This window comes from Onychomys torridus, chromosome 4 (genome assembly GCF_903995425.1).
Source record: "Onychomys torridus chromosome 4, mOncTor1.1, whole genome shotgun sequence".
Lineage (NCBI taxonomy): Eukaryota > Metazoa > Chordata > Mammalia > Rodentia > Cricetidae > Onychomys > Onychomys torridus.
In genome coordinates this window covers 111,251,915-111,274,784 of record NC_050446.1, presented here as the reverse complement: position 1 = coordinate 111,274,784, position 22,870 = coordinate 111,251,915, and the positions used below count along the sequence as shown (strand labels likewise).

The 22,870-nt window shown below is 40.0% G+C and overlaps 1 protein-coding gene across 3 annotated transcripts in view; it reads right to left on the bottom strand.

Annotated features, from left to right (window-relative positions):
* Positions 1–18,500, bottom strand: part of Snap25 (synaptosome associated protein 25) — an 80,848-nt gene extending 62,348 nt beyond the window's left edge. Inside the window, exon 1 of one of the 3 annotated variants that reach the window (XM_036184755.1) lies at positions 18,337–18,500. The gene's annotated coding sequence lies outside the window, so the exon portion shown is untranslated. Of the gene's footprint in view, positions 1–18,152; positions 18,247–18,336 lie in introns of those variants that run through there. The other 2 variants (XM_036184753.1, XM_036184754.1) reach the window with 2 other exon arrangements.
* Positions 18,501–22,870: the final 4,370 nt, after the last annotated feature.

The following is a 22,870-nucleotide window of genomic DNA, read 5'->3' as shown; positions in this document are numbered from 1 at the left end:
GATATAACTTTTGAAGACATTCACAAGAAAAAGGAAATACAAAAATCCTAGTCATTCCTGATTTTAGAACATTATGGAAGCACAAAGAATTTCATAATTTTGGTAAGCAATGGAAGCAAGTTCACATCTACAGGACTGAGAAGATACTAAGACTAAGAAGATACTAAGAATAGTATACTAGATGAATTAGTGTTAATTAGAAAGGAAATATACTACTTTCTCATACTCAGATCAAAGAGTTTGCAGATCTATTATTGACCAAATAAAATAAGTGTGTATATTTATCAAGCTGATGAATCACTTCTTTCTACTTATGGAATAGGGATAAGACAGAAGAATTGGATATCTGGTCAACCTGCATCCTCAAATAGGCTCTGGTGTTGATTATATAGGTAATCTTTTCCAGGGCAGTCAACTTTCTTATGCACCAATTTTTATACTTGCAAGGTAGTTATATGTATCATATTTCTTTACAGAACTTACATGAAGTTACAAAATTAGATCACAGTGGGAAACATGCTAGTAAAAGGAGGCAACTATCATTAAATGGATGCATGCTGAACCAGCACAATTGTTTGGTAAGTGAACTGATAAATTGCAAGTCTGCTTATAGAAGGTGTAGTTCATTTGCATCACTAACCTGTCAAATCCAAAAGAAGTATGTCATCAGTGATTAAAAAGAGGTCTTATCCACTTCACCAAGAGGCCAGCTCTGATTTACTGGGTCAGAGTTTAGACTGGGAAGATATAGCACATGAAAAGTCTACTAATGTGGAATATCAAGCTTTGAGGTGGAGAACTAACTCCCATTTTAATAATACATTAAAAATTCATTCAGGAAACCAAAGTTGAAACTAATGTTAATTTAAAAAAGGAATGAGACTAATGTTAACTAAGAAAGAGAGAGAGAGAGAGAGAGAGAGAGAGAGAGAGAGAGAGAGAGAGAGAGACAGAGAGACAGAGAGAGAGAGAGACAGAGAGACAGAGAGAGACAGAGAAACGGAGAGAAGGGGAGGGAGGGAGAGAGGGAGGAAGGAAGGAAGGAAGGAAGGAAGGAAGGAAGGAAGGAAGGAAGGAGGAAATACAGACTAGACTCCTAGAACATCAGAGCAAAAAGAGACTAGAGCAAGTGAAATTAGGAATTGAGCTTGAAGTTCAACTTGTAGGTGCAATGGTATACCATGTGATAGTCTAAGTGCATGTTTAGACACAGTTTTCTCTTTTTATGGACTGTGTATATTCCTGCATTCCATCACCCAATTAGATGCCAATTCTTAATGATAACCTTCCCACTGGGCCAGAGATGACTCAACTTTACCTAGGTCCCATTTGGTGACTGAGAAACAAGTTCTAATTAGTGGAAGCATACACAGGAAGTTATCTCTTTACCTACCCACTTTGTATCTAAGGAAATTTTGTCATAGCTAAATATTATAGCTGGTTGGGGCACATACTAGCATCTTTTCCCACTGGGCTGTGTATGCCTTCCTTATGCTCATATATTAATGGCAATGGAAGAACTATAAGTGTGCAGAAAATTTGCTACTTAATTTAATCTTCAGTGCAAAGCTTTTAGGTTTGGTATTAATTGGAGTTCTTAAGCCTACAGAGGCTATACTAGTTCCAACTCATCTGTCTATATATCTGGGTCCATAATATGATCATGGTAAGAAAAAAAAATGAGCCTGAGGAAGAAAGACTGGGACCAGGGGCCAGATTACCTCTTCCCCTGCCACTGTGGGCCATAGAGATTTTATAGTTATTTTCTTTCTGTACCTGTAGCAATAGGTATCTTTGGTCTTGGACTCTGGGAGAAAAATGAGACAACAATAGGGAAATGAATCTATATTGTTCAGATCACAGTCTAGTTTGGCTTTGTTGGTGGTCAGTGATGGAATCAGATGCCGAAGGGACTACTTCATCACTGAGCCCAGAGATGATTTGGTCTTTGCTTAAGTGCCAAGCATCACCTTTGAGAGAATCCTGTCTTTACCCTTTTTAGACTGTCATTCTACCCTGTGGTGCTACTAGACTATCCCCTGTCCTGTATTATTTTGTTCACAACGTTGTCAATTATTCTCTACTAGAAGGTAGGTTTTATCATGATGCTGTGTCCTCTGTTTATTCTCATTGCTTGCAACAGTACCTGAAATGTACTGGAGGAGTAATTTGATGAATTTTTATAAGGAAGGATTATCCTATAGAACCATCAAAGTATGAATTCAAGAGGATGGAAAAAGTGTTTATCTTTGAAACTGTTAAGTTTTCTAACACAATTTCTTTCCACTAAAGCAGAAGATGTTATATTCAAACTATTTGGGGGGGGGTATTTATGTTTATGTGCTTTAAAAAAATACAGGATTTCATTATTTATCAGTGAAACTCAGGATTCTTCTGGGTACTGGAGTTACAGGCTTGAGCAAACACATCCACCAGCTCCATAGAGTCTGACTCGAAACTGGTTCCATCCCTTGATTAAACTGTGTAGCTCTAACTTGTAATATATTTCCATGGTACTTCATACTGTTTCACTTGATTGGACACCTTGTCCAGCTGGACCCATCATGGGAATTCCGAGAGAATCTACAACAGAGAGTCCAAGCAACAGAGGCAATTCCCTGTCTGTAGTAGGTCCACAGGGAGTACTTAATCATGCCATGCTTGCACTATGTGGAAGCAGGAAGTGGTTTCAACAAAAGAAAGGGAATTCAATGTACAGAAAGTAGTAGAGACAGATAGTAGGAGAATTAGAGAAAAATCAGGGAAGAGGTAGAAGGAGGGGGGAGGAGAGATCATTTATTTGGGGAGTGTTTGAGTGATCATTTGGTTGTTTGAATTGTCTACTCTTTATTTCCTGTGGTTTGACTGTTCAACATTTACTTAAAAACGTTTAAACCAATAAATCTCTCTTTTATCAAAGCCAATTTACATTTGCTTTTTAAAACCATATGCAACACTCAAATAGCCATTTTATTAAAAAAACAACTATTCACGAAGCTTTGTTTGACAGTTCAAATCATAGCAAATTTTCTATCTTGTTTTGAGGTTGTTCATTATCTGAGACCAAAAACCTCTGAGGTAAGAATAGGTAGGGAGATTCCCTTCAGAAGAATGAACATGCCTAAGACTGGAAATCTGGAAGAGATGTGGCAGAGTTGCCAGGAGTAAAGAAGCACTGATGTATGAGTCAGTTGGAACACTGGCTTCAGGACTCGATAGCCACCAAGGTGAAGAGTTATGTCTGGACTATGGGATTTCTTTCTTTCTAAAAATATAACTTTACAGGTTTATGCCAGCTCTTTAAGATGATTCTAAACAAGAGAAAGCAAAAAGGGAGAGAAATATGAGGTATGAGAATCCTTTTTCCAAGGGCCATTGGTATTTGACCTGAGGTAGAAAACAAAAACTCATAGATCCTACTTGGGAGCAGGCCATTTATTGTGGAGGCAAGAGGGGCAGTGACAGGCAGGCATTGCTTTAGCTGTTATACCTGGAACATCTTTGCTTTCTTATGTCCTACAGAAGCTGCAAACAAGACTGTAGGTGGAGGAACAGGACTCCTGAGATTCTAAATTTTAACCAGCTTTAAGGGAAAGATGCTGTGGGATGTTCTGTATGTCAAATGTGTTGCTCTGATTGGTTAAAATAAATAAAGTGCTAATTGGCCAGTAGCCAGGCAGGAAGGATAGGGTAGGTGGGACAAGGGGGAGAAGAATGCTGGGAGGTGGAAGGCTGGGAAGTAGAAGGCTGGAGGGACAGATACGGCCAGCTGCTGCCATGACAAGATGTAGGGTACTGGTAAGCCACAAGCCATGTGGCAAAGTATAGATTTATAGAAATGGGTTAATTTAAGATAGAAGAAGTAGATAACAAGAAGCCTGCCACGGCCATACAGTTTGTAAACAATATAAGTCTCTGTGTGCTTTCTTGGTTGGGACTGAGTGACTGTGGGACTGGCAGATAAGAGAGATTTGTCCTGACTGTGGGTCAGGCAGGAAAACTCAAACTACAAATGGTGCCCAACATGTTGGCAAGAGTTTCCACCTAAAACCTGACAAAAAAAGATTCTAAAACAGAGCTAAAAACAGCTTCCTAGTTGTCTCTCTCAAGTTAGCGGCAGCTTGCCAGTTTGAGCTACTATGGAGGGTTCCTGGCGTGTGCATCTGACCTGCAGTGTGGCGGGAATGAGGAGTCTACAACTGGCACTTTACTCTGCTGCATGGTAGATTTAGCCTTTGCTAGTTAAAAAAAAAGTTTCTGGGCTATGCACTGCTTTGATAGAACTGCTTCTGATAGTTGATGGTACACATGGCTCCAGACTCAGAGCTGGCGGTAAACTGTACCACCACCATGTTGGGAAGCTGAGGTGGGTGGAGCCAACAGCCACAGAGGTGTTTCAGTCTTACAAAGATGGATATTACACAGAGAATCTGGCTTGTGTTGTCTTTGGGATTTTCAACTGCAAAAAAAGATTTGATTGTAAAAGCTATTAAGTTAAACAAATATGTAAATTTTAAAGACACCTTGACTTCAAAATTTGGATATAAGGATATGTTGCTTTGGAAAAGAGTCTCTGCTTTTGTTTCCACAGAAAGCCAGAGGCTGTGGATTTGTTCCAGATTAAGATACATCAGGTTTGATCAGCCAAGACCACCTGAAAGGTCTCCAGTGGAAGTAGTAAGAAAAACTACACACAAATTCCCAGCTGGTGTGGGACAGAGAAAAACCAATATTTTTATTTAAATCGGATTGATTATAAATGCAATCTCTTTCTAAAAAAAGGGGGGGATATGATATAGATAAAATGGGAGATTAATGAACTTACTTTTAAAGAGCAACAACTAGTTTAAAATGTTTTACATTGGTATAGATTTTAGTCTATTAATACAAACTTAAAGTTAATTTTGTTATGCTATATGTGTATTTCTACTCTTGTTTAAGGTATTATGTTTGTACATAATAAAATTTAAAATTGTAATAGATAATTAAAAATAGATTAATAATTAATCATCTATGATAATCATACTTGTAACCATGTTAGTTAAGTTTTCTAGGTATACATAGATATCTTTCAGAGAGACAGGTAATCTTCAAACACTTCAAAGGTCTACAGAATATGGCACTTAAAATATTTTTAAAATTTAGACTTTCTGGACAGTGAGACATGACTGCTCCTGGCAGCACCAATTTACTTCAGAGAGGAGAATGGGCATTGAAGACACTTCATATGGAGTTTATCTTCACCTTGGCAAAAATAGCCATTTGGGCAAGAAACTGTTCTTGCCTGGAATGCTTGATCAACTGGACATGCAGGACCCATAGAAAGGTGACCACTGAACTTTGCTTGACAAAATGGTCCTTCAGGTTCCTGCTTTGCAGAGGAAACTGCCAGACATTCTACAGGACACTGAAAAAAGTAACCAAGAGAATTTAGCCCTGTGGGCTGAAGACAAATGCCCCAACTTTACAAAGGAACATTAGGTGACTGTCCAGGCTGCCAGCTGTCCCTGTCTACCCTACAAGACTCCCGAAAGTTGCTTGCATACTTCTCCCGGTTCTCAGGTCTTTGATATGGTTGAAGACTAGATAGTTACAATTTCCTCAATTATGATAAAAGATAGTTAGATATAAAACCTTAGACTCACAAATATGAGATAGATAGGATATCTTCTTTAATATTGTAACTGTAATTCTTGCTTGATAATTGTTTTATTATCTGAAATTTTACTATATAGAAGTTAAAACCTTGCTTTTTTTAAAAAAAAGAAAAGGTGAAGTGCCGTGGGATGTTCTGTATGTCAAATGTGTTGCTCTGATTGGTTAAAATAAATAAAGTGCTAATTGGCCAGTAGCCAGGCAGGAAGGATAGGGTAGGCGGGACAAGGAGGAGAATGCTGGGAGGCCATACAGTTTGTAAACAATATAAAGTCTCTATGTGCTTTCTTGGTTGGATCTGAACAACTGTGGGACTGGCGGGTAAGAGAGATTTGTCCTGACTGTGGGCCAGGCAGGAAAACTCTAACTACAGAAGGATTCTGGAATGCTCGATCTAGCCAGTGTTACAAGAAACAAATTGTAGAAGGAGTCTGCCTCCCTGCCCCTGTCACATACACATATCCCTGGCCCTTGTCCTTATACTGTAGACAGATGCCTTCCTTATCCTTTAAATCTATTCTGCCCAACAACAGCATCTTTAGTACTAAGTTAGAAGTAGAAGTTGGAGGAAATAGTTTTCTCCCTAACAAGAGCTCATCAATTCTCATCCTGTCTCACAAGATTGGAATCTCCACTCTTTGGCATGACTAGTATTGAGGAGACAGCTTTCAACAGCTCCACCACCCTTTATTTGGCCCTTGCACCATCATCATAGTGCTCTGTGAGATGAAAAACAGGTGGCGAGCATCATAACACAGGCTTTCACTTGATTTTTTTCTCTAAGATCTGCATGTCCACAGTCAAGTTAAATTTTCTGTGTCTCAAAACTGTAAGCTCACTGAGGCAGGTTAGTTCTGCTCCTCCAAAGGGTAAGACCCAAGGTTTTCTAGCTTCTCTGTCTGACTACACATATTTCTGCAGCTCTCTGTTCTCACAGGTTCCAATACTGGAAAGGGGGTGGAAGTCTGGTAACTTGACTTTGGCCGTTACCACTATCTCTCTCCAAATCTAGCTCAAACAAAATGTCAGCTGTTTTAGTCACTTCTTCTTATCTAGGTATAAGTTCCTTCATGTGGAGGAGGGTAGCAATTAACACCTTAAGATCCTTAGAAATATCTTGACCAAACACTATCCTATGTAAGTGTGGAAAATAGAATGTACTACTCAGTATGTTGCTATAGAGATTAAATCTAAAGCTAACTACAATAGATAGGACTATGATAACTATCACACAGCAGATACTAATGTGAACATAATAGAGGCCTTCAGAACTTTTCCCTGCAGGATTATTTGCCTTATAGGATAGATCTGCAGAGTTTTTCTCCAAAGCAGACTGGAAGTCATTGTTGCATACAATATCTTGGGAAATCTTCTCCATGTTTGACAGGAAATCTTACTGCATAGGCAACCTTAGGGCATTTTGCTGTACATAAGATTTGCCCATGTTCTCAAAACACCAAGAAAAAAAAAAAGAACCCAAAAAACAAAAAACAAGCAACCCCCCCAAAAACTTGCCTATGTGTATTTTATGTTTATTAGCTTATTAACATTTATTTATGAAGCTAAATGTTTTGAATATATGCAAGAATCAGGTACCAAGTTTGGCTAAAGAAAGACCCTGCATTTACGTCTTTGCTTGTATATTGTATGCACATAACAAAAAACATACACATGCACAATAAGAAACCTAACCCCACCCCTCACCCCTCAGCAGAAAGGTGAGTGAGTACAAAACAGTACCAACAGATGTAGTTTTGGTAACTGTTCACTGACTAGCTTGCAGTACATTTCTTTTATACAGGAAAACAATTTTTTTTTTTTGTATTTTATTTTTTCCTCCTCAAGGGTTCTTGAAATCCAATGCATAAGGCAAGAGGGGGATTAGTGTTTTGTTAAATAAAAACTGAGCTTCTTTGGGTATCTAAACATCATTCTAAGAATCATGAGGCCATTCCCAAAGCAGAGATGCTATCAAAGGCATTTTAAAATCCTCCCCTAAATAGAAAAATCAAGTATTCCTAGATCCATCTTCCCAATTTATCATGCATGCTGTTAAAGCTAAAAGGTAATGTAATATCGTGACCTGTTTGTTGGTTCTCTAAAAAGACAACACAATAGAGAAGAAAAGAAGCATATCCTCTTCAGATAACCTGCAATAAAGAACATGAGAAATATGCCATGGCAAACATTGTCTAATGGAACACAGGAATCTGCTTTCCCCTTTCAGAGTGCTAAAGGTAACTGCACTCACAGCAGGAGCTCTGTAGGGCCACTTGGCACTCATAGTAGCCCTCACTTCCTTTTAACATGTGTGAACACCAAAGCTCAATTCTGTTCAGGTGAGTTGTTCAAGGTCCTACAGCTCAGTGGTGGGCTAGTCTGCAGCCCCTGATGATTTATCCAGAGCTCAGTGAACTCATCGGACTTCTAGTTTTCTCTGGTCACTCACACTGTCATATGCACTCAACTTAACCCAGAAGACCATACTGTTTGAGTTGTGCTGACTCAAGGGCAGCATGCTTTCTGTTAGAACAGTGGTTCTCAACCTGTGAATTGTAACCCCTTTGTGGAGGTCATATATCAGATATCCTGTGTACCAGATGTTTACAATATGATTCATAACAGTAGCAAAATTAGTCATAAAGTAGCAGTAAAAATAATTTTATGGTTTGGGGTCACCACAACATGAAGAACTGTATTAAAGAGTCACAGTGTTAGGAAGGTTGAGAACCACTGTGTTAGAGGGTCTTAATGGATTATGTGTGTATGTGGAAAACTCATGGGTAGAGAGGAAAAATGTAAAACATGGACTTTACATTCAGAGAGATAAGAGCTTCAAACAGTTTAGATGTTTCCAGAGAGATTATGTGAAATAACATAAGCCACGGGTTGAGTACACTATGTAGCAGGCATTTAGCCAATTATTTGTTTGTCTTTGTGATCATTCAGTAACGCCTGTATATTCTGCAGAAAATAGAGTACAGAGTTACTATCTACTAGTTTTTAAAACTTATTTCATGATAAAGTATAGAGGAAAAGATGTACACAATTCATTGTTCAGTTGGTGATATACATTGGGTTTCCTATGATAAATGAGGCTAATATGCTACATCATGCTGAAGTCTATGTTTTCCCTTTTAACAAAGAAGATGCTGGCTGTTGGAAGTTAGGGGACATTTTACAGAGAGCCAAGTCAACATGGATAGCATGTATATACCATGCTGATCCTAATAAAGCAGTGTGTAGTTCTGAAGACAAGGGCTGGCCAAAGACATAAATCAATGCCTTAGTATATATATAGACAAATGATTAAAAATATCATTTGATACTAATGAATGATAGAGATCTTTAAATGTATGCATTTTGTATGCTAAACAGCTTGGTTTCATTATAGGAAAATGACTTAAATCACTTTTAGTGAATGGCTTTTAATCTCTGAATGTAATTCTGCTTTTAGCATTACTTTTCTTGAGAATTCTCTGTTCTTCATTAGCATTTTTAACCCCTGGCTCATAGATGATAAAACAGCATAGTAGAATATTGAGCTATTTGCTATAGTTTGGCAGCTAGTTGGGGGTGAGCCAAAGCACTGCTTCCATACACAATTTTATTCCAACATTTAGGATGAATCTATTTGCAGGGCTACAGGAAAATTGCTGCACTTTTCCTGATTGAAATGTTTGGTCAATAAAAGGCAGAGCTACTTAAATGGGTGGAATTCAACTCTCTATAAAGAAGTGGGAATATTCCCAGTCACTTGCTCATTCCTACATACCTGGAGCATGGAGGGCACTAAGGAATTGAGAGCTTTTGTCTCTGATCTCTAGAGCTTCCATTTTCTACTAAGGAAGAGAAATGTATAGGTAGGTAATTATAAAGCTATGCCATGAACCTTCAAGGGAGGTGGGAACACTGTTAAATGATAAACAGAAGACAAATTCTAAAAATAGGGGCCGGGGAGCTAGCCTATATACTACTTTATTCTGAATCTCTGAGTGATGGCCCATAATGGTCAGCTTCCCAGGGACAAAGGTACAAAAAAACTGCATTTTCTCTCTTGGCCATCTTATTTTTGCATTGATTCCATAAATTTCAGACGGGAGAGTAAGTTTTCTGGCCTAGGAGATATCATGTCTTTTGACTCTTCCTTCTTTTTCCTTGGTAAAAAGTGGTTTAGTTAGGGAGATATCCTTACGAAGATGGATGCTGAAATGAAAAACTATATTTAAGGGATATATCTAAAGTTTCTAGTGATTGCCATGTAAATGAATACAAATTTATAAGTCATTTCTTACTTACTTGTTTAGTCTAGGTGACGAAGTATGTTTCTTAATATATGTTTGGCAGGGACTTCCAGCTGGCTTTCTGCGAAAGCCCCCCATTTTTTTCTCTCTCCAAACTCCGCCCTCAGAAAATCTCCAACAATAACAAAAATAGTCACTAAAAACCCAGTTCCCTGGAGGCAGCGGCTCCCCCAACCCCCGAAGCTGCTAACTGCTCAAGACCTGCCTGAAGTGTTATGATTGGGCACTGTGGAGGACATGTCATCTCTGCACCTACAGGGTATTTAAGCCTTCTCCTTTAGATCAACAGTGTGATTTTTCTCCTACTCCCCTCTCTCTGCCCCCTCAATCTCTGGGGGCTGGAGAGTCACCTGGGAGTGCTTTGCCCAAATAAACCTGGACTTTTACTTTTTAATTCGGCTTGATCTGACTTAACTACGTCAGTGGGAAAACCTATTATAGGTACAGAGAAAGGTATCAATATATTCATCCATGATATAGTAATCTTGCTGAAGGTGGGTACAGACTAGTGCAAAAAACCTTTTGATCAGATCAACTGCGTATGCTGAATTTTGTGTGCGCGCGCACATGCGCGCGCGTGCATTAGCCTGGACACATGCATGGTTGCTGGTGCATTTGGGTGCTCATATGTGTGGGGGCAGAGGACAGCTTCAGGAATGCCAGGAATTCAGGAATGCCCTCTGCCTCCCTTGAGACAGTGTCTCTCATTGACCTGGAGATAGATCATCAATTAGGATAGACTAGCAGGCCAGTGAGCCCCAGGCCTCCCTTCTCTGTCTTCCCAGCACTGAGAATGCAAGCATGTGCCACTATTCCATGTTTCTCATGTGGGTTTTGGAGACTGAATTTAGGTCCCCGTGCTTGCAAAGCAAGCACTTTATTAACTGAGCCATCTTTATAGCCACCCAAGTTCTTTTCTAAGTTGTGATAAAAAAAGATCCTGTTTGAAACGTGTCTCCTAAAATACTACTGTCTGGATAGGGTATCCTCAGCCTGTCATACTGAGAGCAGAAACATACTTATTTACTGCTGTATCTACAGAATCAGAACAGAGTTTTCTGAGGAAATGGCAGCTTGTTCAGAAAATATTTGCTGAATGAATGAATGAAAGTGTCATAGTAACTGCTGATGATGTTTGAGGAATTCATGGACAGTCAGGTTAGAAATGCGTGTTACGTTCAGTAATTTTTCAAACATAAATCAGGAATATGATTTTGATTTCAAGTAAAACTCTTCCCATGAAGAAGTGAATAATGGACTTTCTTATTAAAATAAAGAACATCTGACAGGGCTACCTCATATAAAAACAGTTTAATGAGGTTTTTCCCAGCAGGCTTTCTGGTATTTATCTCCTTCCACTTTCCATTTATCAATAAAGAAGTCACAGTGTGATTGATCTATGGCTAGCCACCAGACCAACCTCTACTAACTGCAGGGAAATTTAAGGAATTCACTCTTTTGCATTTTCCAATAAGGGTTTTCTGAAGTTGCACAACAGAGAAGTATAAATAAAGGCAATCAACAGCTTACCCCATGCTCTCCATAGAAAGGGAAGTCTCTGCAGTCTGGTTTGCCAGGCTCCCAGCGCTCATCTGAGAGCATTCTCTAACACAGCAATGAGGCAGGAGTGCAGGGCTGAACTCTGGCCTCAGGGGGGCACCAGAGAGGCTTTTATTTCTTCCCATGCTGCCCAGTACAAGGCAGAAACTACCATTTCAAGCCTGCAGGCATAGGACCTCATCTTCCAAGTTCAAAAATCTAGAGCTAGTATCAAAAGGAATAACAGAAGTGAAAGGGAAGCTGAGCCAAGCTGGTCAGTTTGTAGAACTTGTCACTGTGGAAGAAAGTCACCTTACCTACCCTTGAAGTACAAAACTGGACTGACCACCTTGGAAGACAAGAAGTGGGTCAGCAGACAGTACAGATACATCCATTTTGGAATTATCAGGACAGAACAACAACAGCAAAAGGGTCAGATATGTCTTTCTTTGCTCAAACAACAACTGGTAAATTTAGCAGAGAAGTCATTTAGCATTCACCCCAAGCAAGCATCAAAAATTCACATTCCCGAGATTGATTGAAAAGAAGACACTGATATTTAAGCAGCATTCCCCTCCCCCATCTCTGTTGGGGATACAAGTTTGATTATAACAGCAGGTTAAATTGCTGATAAGGTTAATGATTGTGAGTCAGCAATAAACAAATAAGCAAACAATCTGATCTCTTCTTGCCTTGTAACATTTCACCTGGATGAAACAACACTGAAATCTGCAGTCGATTATAAAAACCAAAAGCAGTCTTTTCTGAGGTATGTGAATTCTGTGTGTTGGGCATAGAACCCAGGGCCTCACAAATGGTGAGCAAGTGCTCAACCACTGAACTATAACCTCAGCCCTTGTGATCAATTTTTTTTTTTTTTTACTGATTATCAGTATTATGAGACTCAGGTCATACAGAAATGTTACTTTTTAAATAGTTAGCAGTTCAGAGATTCTACATAGGCATTCCTTCTCTCTTCTGAGTGGCGGATGAAAAGCAAAAGTTAGAAATTAACAGCCAATAACTGCCTTAAGTGAAACATGGGAATTAATCAAAGAAGAGTTACAAAATGAAACTTTAAAAATAATTTATTATAAAAAGGAATTAAAAATTCTTGGGAAGGCTGTAGAATATAGTATATACCAGATGACTATAAATCTAAGAAGGAGGGCTGACACTCAAAGCAGTAACGATATAGAATAGAGTTTTGAGGCAAAGGCCAGGATTTCTTGTCTGGCTAGAAAGAAGATATCAAATAATGTTTCTGTGGGGGGGATAAAAAGGGACGAGGAAGGGACATGATACCAGGGATGCACGAATCATATGATCTGTGAAAGCAGGTTGGTAACCACAGCATGGGACAATGGGAGCTGAAAGCCTTTCTTCTGAGACCCACACACGTCACTGGGGGATTTCAACTGCATCAGCATGGTAGCAGTACTGACCTCCACAGCCCGTGGATGAGGAGATCAAGTTTTATAGTGCTCGGGAGAGTTTTTAAAAGACTGATTCGGAAACAGGAAATTATAAACACTTGCTTCAGGATAGCAGCGGGGCTCCTGGCTCCCAACCAGCATCCTCACAGGAATGCCTTGCTACCCAAATGAGGAGGAAAAGATGGGGAAAAAATCATGTGTGTAGTGTAGTTTAGGGATTGGGTGCTTGTCTAGCATACTCAATTATCTGGGTTCAATCCCTAGTGCACAATCAGCCAATCAATATGTTGTATATCTATCTATCTATCTATCTATCTATCTATCTATCTATCTATCTATCATCTGTCTGTCTTCTATTTACCAATCAATCAATATATATTCACTGTGATTCATTTCACCAGTAGGGAAAGTAACACATTACATTTAGCTGACAGCCTGGGCTCTGTAGTCAAGCTGACTATATTTATCCCTGGTGCTGCTCTCTGATACATCATTTAGCTTGTCTTGGCTCTACCTCAGCTACCTCACCTATAAAACCAAAATGATAAGAGTAACTTGGCTACAAAGTTGTTACCAACACTTGGTGAACTAGCAGCAGAAGTGGCCCAGGGCACCCCACCCCCCAAAGTACTTCAGAATAGTCACAGCCTCATGTACCTCTGTCCTTTTAAATCAAATTCATGACTTACTAAATGCTATTTAGTATTACATCTGACACATCTGACTGCAGTTTGCATACTTCATTTAAAATCAGAATCCACTTGAACTTTTTTATGGGGAGAAATGCAGCAATCTCAATGAAGATAATTATGTAGAATACACAGTGATACGGAAATATACCAACAATAGCAATTCGGAAGTCTCTTGTCCTTCATAAGACTAATTTCTTTGAACCAGTTTCTTCACTCACCTGTTTTCTTGACATTGTGATTCATTTCTTCCTTTCCTCTTACCTGAGAAAGGTCCTCTGGACCCAGCTTGACAAACTCCTCCTAAAGCTTAGATGACACCACTTCCTCAATTTCCCCTGGGCAGTGACCTGGAGGTCAAACCATTACCCCATCACACTTGTCCTGCCAATGTTTTGGTAAATAGCAAAAGAGGGAAATCTCCTCCCATTTCCTAATCAGAAGGAAAGTAACAAAATCTACGCTTGTAACTGTCATTTTTTCCTCTGCAATGATGGCACTGTTGGTTTGTGTTTCTGTCAGTATTTGGAATTTTGAGGTCCTATCATGGGAGTGGTAACTACAAGGTTAAAAAGGAATGCACGTAGTTCAGACTTCAACTTAGCTCTGGGATATAGGGAACCAGCAAGAATCAGCCAGTTTAGCTGGAAAAGAAATGTGTTCTGTCCTCCACTTCAGTTCATCCCAGCTTCCCTGGCCCCCATTTTTAGACACTGGTTCTATCTGTCATGCAGCATGAAACATGTTGTGAAGAATTGACCCCTCCCTGACCCCCACTCAGTGCATTTGCCAATTTGGAATACTCAGAGGGTGGGAGAGAGAGTTCTACACCATGTTTATTATTCAAATGTACATTCTAGGACCACGGATCACCTGGTTCCTGACCTGCTTTTTAATTTCCTTAGCATGAGCTCATCTCAAATAATTTGTTCTAGTTAAATATGAAAAACGGAAACTACAATTTGCTTATGGGCAGGGACTACATGTCCATGTAGGTATACATATCCTAAAGAGTGATGGTAAATGATATTCAAATGCAGGATTTTTTTTTAATGAATCGCCCTTGAGGAACTAACATTTCCCCTACTTACGTGGATTAAACCACGCTGTCAACAGCAATTCCTGGATGTTAGCCAGGACCTGGTTGCTTTGTTATTTATATCAGTTTCTGCTCAGAAATCAACTTTAGAGTATAATATTTAATCCTAAGCTTGGCATGCAAAGCCTTCCATAAGGGCCTCTAATTCTATTCTAGAAAATTCTTCTACACAAGCTTTCAGCTACGTCCAAATGGACAGACATTTTTAGGGTTCTCTGAACAAAGATAGCTTCGCTTACATAACTTGAAGTTGTTTACTTAGCAGACCGTTCTAATTTCTTTTTAACCTTCCAAAGCCAGCTCAAGTTCTATGTCCATTTTCATTTTGCCTTCCTCAGAAACTGTATTCCTTACTATTGGTCATATTTGCTAAGAAATGAATTACTTACACTCTCATAATTTTTCCGGATGTTTTACTGCTTTTTCATTTTGGTATTATGTGATAAGTTTGATTATTTAATATTTCTATTAAGATAGCTAGATGCTAAACTTACTGAGGTCAAAAATCATATAACCATGAAATTTTATACCCCACATGGGGTTCATTTATGTATCTGGTGCTTCCTGATTGATCAATATCTTCCTATTAGGTTGGTGCTTGCTGGCAAGGGATGACATTGCAGAAATGGATCCAGTGCTGAGGCCAAAACCATGAATTTCCCTACCTTTCTGGAGCTGTAAAGCAATTTCACAATCTAAAAAGCAGTGTTTACTGTTAGGGCATCATTTAAAAATCACAATTTTTTTTGCTTCCTCTTTCAATTTCTTGATTAAATTGTTTTTGTTTCTACTAATGCTCAAAGCCAAAAAAAAAAAAAAAAAAAAAAAAACGGTCTCCTGAAGGCCATCTGCTACGCAGTTGCTGGGTGTCACCAGAGGGGCAATCAATTGTTAACTGATAACCTTTACTCTGGGGTTAACATTTGGAGTTTAAGAACAGTTTCTAACTAATTAAGGGGCAGTTTGCCTTGGAGCTGTGCATATTTTAGAAAGTAAAAGTAAAATTGTCATTTCCTTGGAGGTTTTACCATGAAGGGATTATAGAAATTGTGAATTATTTTGTGTTGGGAATGCCACAGTGTAGAAAACAGTACCGTCACAGTCTCGTGACTGTCCCCTGGCTTGTCCTCACACCCCTCTGCTCCTCTCTTTCACCACATTGTCCCGGGTTTTCAAAATTCAAACTTAACATGAAGAAAAAATCTTATTATTTTCCTGCTGAAGACTGTCAGTGATATAAATATGAAATCCATGTCCCAGTTACATTTTCCTTTATTTTTTCAGCTAACTGGTCTATGTTTACTTGTATAATTGTCCACAGTAACTCTTTCTCCTAGCTCTGCACCCTTTGATAGCTTCACTGCAGTCCTGTACCCCTTTCCTTCATCTTCCACTACCAAATAAATCAAGCAGTAATTACTAATGTTCAAGCACATAATTCAGGCAGCGTTAGGATTTTCATTTGACGCAACTACCCAGAGCTGTCTGGAGTGCACTATAATGTTAGAGAATTTAAATGGACTCCTGTCCATGTTTTCTCCTCCACCTTCCATCAACAAAACATAGTTGTTTATGATATCTGAAGATTTCTTATTTATAAACCCCCAAGCGGCTACATAATCTCAAATAATTTTCCACTGAAGCAATTTATATCTATACACAGTAATATATCAGCATATACATATATGGAAACACATGGCTTTTTATGAAAAGGAAAAGTAACCCAGAAACAAACAACTGGAGATAAAATAAACCCTTTACGTAGACAAGGAATTTTAGTATCTTTAACACAGATGATTAGAGTCATGACTAAATAAACACAGTTCAAAACCTTTGGGAGGGGTCTTAAAAAAGGTTTATGCTAGGGTTTCTTTAAAGCACTACATATATTATATAATGTTATAAGATACACATATATATATGTATATAATATATCCTTACACTATCACTCGTTTACTAACTGCAGAAAGCTTATAATTTTAGTCTTCATACTTTCATGACAGTTATGAAAATCTAAATCAGATATTTATCCTTGTAATGGTTTTTGCTCATGAAGAATCTCTAAGCCTCAGAGAAGAAATAGTTATCATGACCTCAGCAAAATCCCGCAGTGCTGTAATGGAAATTGCAGTGAATCTTGGGGTCAGGTTCCTGTTTCAGGCTAGCACCATGATTCTTTCACCTGCATAACCCTGAAGGACATGGTTGGGTTCTCCCAGGGATGGCCACTCTTAATGTCAAAATCTAAAGCAATCAATCTGGCGTAAGCAGTGATGATAGGAAATATACTAACTCCAAAACCACGGCCAAAGAGGTTGAGATTTCTGCTGACTGTGCACGCATGCTGATACCTAGTTTTAAGGGTAAACAGAGGAACAAGAGGGATTCATTTCTAAAATTTATTCTAGGTTCAGACAATCCATATTTTTAGGGAGGGAACTGTCCTATAAACAGATAGTACTAGCATCTTCATATATGCCCACACCAGCCTACCTAATATCAACAGACATATCTACCCTGTGTTAAAAGCAAAAAATTAACAATTTTCATGTCGTAATGGACGATAAGTGACCGTCTTAAAAAGTGTTTATTTTCTCTCTAGAACAAGGCACAGGGAAAAACACAGAAGGTTTCTACAAGTAGTCTATTATTTCTTGAAGCTACGTGGGAGGTGAGGAGGAGAGCAGGCAGTTGTCTGTAAATAAATCCCTGTTGACAGGATTTATTTTTCTATCTTCCTTTTAATCTAGTATGCCCGCTCTATTGCTAAGAGTTTCTGTAAGACCTGGATCCCAAAGAGAAAATTTGGCCTCCAGCCCTGGCCAGGCAGGTATCTCTGCAGCAGGTAATGCGGCGCTGCAGCCTGATCGCTGTCCGCGGTGCTGAAAGGTCAGGGCGCCGCCGCGGGCTTTTGGGCACTCCTGTCCAGGGTGCTGAGCTCCGGCCACGACCACCGCAGTCCTCCCGGGAACCCACCGCGCCAATCCTCCGCGGAGCTCTCCCACCCAGCACCACCCGCCTGCTTGTGGCTTATATGGGCCAGGCGGCATAAATCAAGTCTGCGGGGCATGGAGGCTGCTGTCGCCGCCGCAGCTCAGCTTGCCCAGGGCGGGAACTCCCCCTTCATCCTCTCGCCTCCCCAGCGCCCACACCCTGCTTTCTTATCTCCCCTGGGTAGCGGTGTCCTAAAGACAACAGTTAGAACGAACGACAAGATCGTGTTTTGCTTTTGCTTTTTCTTCTACAGAGAAAAAGGAAAGAAACCCACAACCCTAATAACCTAAACATGTCCCCAAACTGCATCCCAAGATGGAAGAGAGTCCCACGGCTGTTTCAAAAGAGTAAGTTATTATTCTACACACATCCTCGCTGTTTCTTTCCACCGATCCATCTGCAGCGTCCCCATTCATTCTTTCTCCAAACAGCTCACCTCGAAAATACTTTTATGCAGCCCCAGGGAAGAGTCTAGGCAGGCTGCACACAGGGAATACCGCACCCTAAGCGCACCAACACACTTGTATTTATCCAGGCTCACTTGGGCAGCCAGCTGCGGTCCCTTCTGTGTATGCGGCTATCCAGCGCCAGGACCACGGTCTGGGGAGGGGGCTCTTTACCTTGGCTTCTCCAGAGGATGCTGTCCGCCGATCCCTGCGGGTCACAGGAGTGAAGGAGCTACCAGGCAGGGAGGGAAGGAAAGACAGCTCCTGACCTCCCCGAGGTTTCGTCTTCAATGCAACGTGAGCTCTGCCCTCATCAAAGATGGCCGTCCCTTTGACGTCAGCAGCTTTTAATAGCCCGCTCCTCGAGGGGCGGGGAGGAAGTGTGTTGGGGGAGGGCGCAGGGAGGAAGGTGGCTGGGGGCGGTAGGGGAGGAGCCGGGAGGTGCGGAGTGCTTGACTCAGCTCCCCGAGCGTTTTGCAGCAACCCTTTTTATTTCAATCTTATAAACATTCAAATGGAGCGATTCTTTTGACTCCATTTTAGCACGGTCTTGGGAAAACACGTACCTCTTTCGACTGTTTTCCTGATGGCCTATGCTTTTGCCTATATGTGCATGCATATGTGAATATATATGTATAAACGAATGTATGTAATGTGTGTATATAATTATAATGCAAATACATAAATTATATGTAAAACGTTCCCCTGCTGACTTGTCTTGGTTGAGTCACAGACCGGAGAGGAAGGCAGAGGAGTGGAGGGGTGGTGATGTGAGTGGTTGGGGTAGATTTCAGTTGCGATTAATTTTCTCCAAAGAGGATGGTCGGTCCGAAGAGGTATCCCCCTCCGCCGTCACCAGCTTCTTAGGAGACCAGGTTGCTCGGGTTGCTATTTTTATGAGTGATTATTGAATCAAAGCAGCATTGCAGGTTTGGAGTTCTCATTTAATTGTGGCCATTTGGGGAAAGGCTCACACTTTCTTTTAAAGTACGTCAGAGCAATTATCACCGAGATAGCATTTGAGCTGGGAAGAGGGAGAGGGGAACTAGTTAACCCTACCAGTTTGGGTTTGCAGGGCTCAGGGCTTTGAGTTGAGAGTTGTTTGCCCAGGGCTAATAGATGACGCTGTTTCCGGTTGAATGTGCAGTCAGGGCCTGGGTGATGTTCCGATTTCTTAGAACATCTCCAGGGGACGGTGCATGCACGCACGTCCAGACACCCGGAGGGAAAGTGGCTAAGACTGGACAGAATTCTGGAGGGTCATTCAATTACGCAAACCCAGGCACTCAAAGCTCAGTGCCCGCTATGAGCAAGAATGTCTACTTCTGCTGGTTAGATGAGAGATTAGAAGTAATAACCATACAACATAATCCTGTCTTCTCTTGCTGTGTGTGCGTCAGGAGCTGGGGAGGGCGGGCGGCGGTATGCAAATAGTTCGGTGGTTCAGCCTCTGGATGATTCACAGGTGTTGGGGAGGCTGGTTCTAGGCAGGGAGGGAGAGCTGGGGAGCGCGTGGGAGGTGGGGGACCTCGTCTGAGGAACTGTTTGTACTTTTCCGCGGAGGAGGATGAGATTAGAAGTCGTGCCTTGCAATCTTAAAACTCGATGGCCTCTTGGGCGATGGAAAAGCCTTGTTTCTTGACTGGGCGGGGGGGGGGGTGAGTGAGGGGAATAGACCCAGCGCGGGGAGGCGTTTAAAACTGGGTCTGAAAAACAACGCACAAATGCCCCCCTCTCGACAACAACCACACACACACACACACACACACACACACACACACACACACACAGCATAGCTCGCTGGCTTTAAAGCTTTAAGTAATAAAGCTTTTAATTGTAAGCTATTGCAGGTTGAGAAGAGGAAGAGCGGAGGGAGGAAGCTTGAAGACTTGTGAAGGGATTGCGCCAGAGAGGAGCATAATTCGCTTTTCTTAAAGATACCCCGATCCAAAGGATATTTTGAAATATTAATGTTTGCGATGATGATGATGGTGTTTGGATTTTTAGTAAATCCAGATTCCTGAAATATTGCTGCTACAATTTGTTTACTTAATTATTCATTCAACATTTGAAATTTCTATACGATGAACAAGAAAATATGCCTGGTGTTCACTCAGTTACCATTCCAGCTCTTACTTTCGTTATAAAGCTAGCAGGAATAGGTTTAAGAATGCAATCTTTTCCAGTTAGGATACGACTTGAAAAAAAAAGCAGCATTCAGGGCTGGCAGAGAAAAACAAAGCACTTTGCAATGAGGGGAAAGAAAATACGTGTATGGCCCTCTGACTAGAAATCATTCAGGCAGAAAGTTTATATTAGAATGGAGGCGGAGGATTTTCCAAATTAAAAAAAAAAAAAAGTAACTACGTCATTGATGGAACCTCATTCTACAGGCAAAAGTGATGTGGCAGTCACAGAGAGAACTGCTTGGTGTTCTGAATTTTCAGCTGAAGATTCCTCACACTGACATCTTCAAAAAGTACAAAGTAGGAAAGAGTCAGACTGACTCAGGGCATCACAAGAAACAGCCTCGGCCCTGCAGAATAATGTGACAGCATTGCTCATATCTGTATGCTTCTTTAGAAAATGATGCTGTTTGAGTGTTTCTCCGTGCTTGGGGAGCACAAAGGTCTAATCTGAGAGACATTGGATAAATAAAAGTTTGCTATGTATGACAACATAGTCCTTAATGTACTTTGAATATCACAATGTGATTTCTGCAAGGTTATTTCCATTGTTTTATTAAAATAAAGTAAAACAAAGGAAAACTTCCATGATGGTGCTTGACAGTTATTCAGGATTTATAAAGGTCTGATCCTTACAGAGAAGTAAGGTGAAGAACATTTTGCTCCAAAATGATTCAGCTTTTTCTGTGTCCTCTCTACAAAAAAACCAGTATGTATAGTAACTAACCCTGAGGAACTCACTGCTGTGTTAGGTTGATATTTATGCTATACTGTCTAATTTCTTGAGTTCTTTATGTATTCTGGATATAAGCCCTCTGTCAGATGTGGGGTTGGTGAAGACATTTTCCCATTCTGTAGGCTGTCGCTTTGCTCTACAAAAGCTTCACAGTTTCAACAGGTCCCATTGATTGATTGTTTCTCTCAGTGTCTGTGCTACTGGTGTTATATTTAGAAGGTGATCTCTGGTGCCAATGAGTTCAAGACTACTTCCTACTTTCTCTTCTATCAGGTTCAGAGTAATTCGATGTTGAGGTCTTTGATCCACTTGGACTTATGTTTGTTCACAGTGACAGATATGGATCTATTTGCAGCCTTCTACACATTGACATCCAGTTATGCCAGCACCATTTGTTGAAGATGCTTTCTTTTTTCCATTGTACATTTTTGGATTCTTTGTCAAAAATTATATGTTCATAGGTGTGCAGGTTAATGTCAGGATCTTCAATTCAATTTCATTGGTCCACATGTCAGTTTTTATGCCAGTACCAAGCTGTTTTTATTACAGTAGCTCTATAGTAGAGCTTGAGGTCGGGGATTGTGATGCCTCCAGAGGTTGTTTTATTGTACAGGATTCTTTTGGCTATCCTGTTTTTTTGTTTTGTTTTGTTTTTCCATATGAAGTTGAGTATTATTCTTTCCAGGTCTGTGAAGAACTGTGTTGGTAATTTGATGGGGAATGCGTTGAATCTGTAGATTGCTTTTGGTAAGATTGCCATTTTTACTATGTTAATCCTGCCTATCCATGAGCATGGGAGATCTTTCCATTTTCTGACATCTTCTTCAATTTCTTTTTTTCAGGGACTTAAAGTTCCTGTCATATAGGTCCTTCACATGCTTAGTTAGAGTAAACCTAAGGTATTTTATATCATTTGTGGCTATTATAAAGGGTGATGTATCACTGATTTCCTTCTCAGCCTGTGTGTCTATTGTATATAGGAGGGCTACTCATTTTTTTTTTTTGAGTTGATCTTGTATTCTGCTATGTTGCTGAAGGTGTTTATAAGCTGTATCATGTTCCTTGGTGGAATTTTTGGGGTCACTCATGTATACTATCATGTTATCTGCAAATAGGGAAAGCTTGACTTCTTCCTTTCAATTTGTATCCCCTTAATTTCCTTATGTTGTCTTATTGCTCTGGCTAGAACTTCAAGTACTATATTGAATAAGTATGGGGAGAGGGGACAGCCTTGCCTTGTTCCTGATTTTAGTGGTATTGCTTTGAGTTTCTCTCTGTTTAATTTGATGTTGGCTGTTGCCTTGCTGTAGATTGCCTTTATTATGTTTAGGTATGGTCTCTGTATTCCTGATTGCTCCAAGACCTTTATCATGAAGGGGTCTATGCTAAGGCAATTTCTGAAAGCTCTCTGGTATTCTAATTTGCAATTGTTACACTTGGAATATTAAGTAAGTTCAACATTCATATCCCAGTGGGAGACTGAGGCAGGCCCTTCATTGTGTGCTCAAGATCAGCCTGGTTATACATTAAGTTTGAAGCTAGTTTGAGTTTTATAGTGAGACCTTGCTCCAAAACTCCAAAATGTAAATAAATAAATAAATAAATAAATAAATAAATAAATAAATAAACAAACAAATATAGAAAACAGACAAACTAAAAACTCCAAAGATCCATAGCTGGCTTGACAACTACATTTCATTTAAAAATATTTCTATGAGTTATTTTTGTTGTTTGACAATTTCATGCATGCATATATTGTATTCTGATTAAATCGTCTCTTTCACAT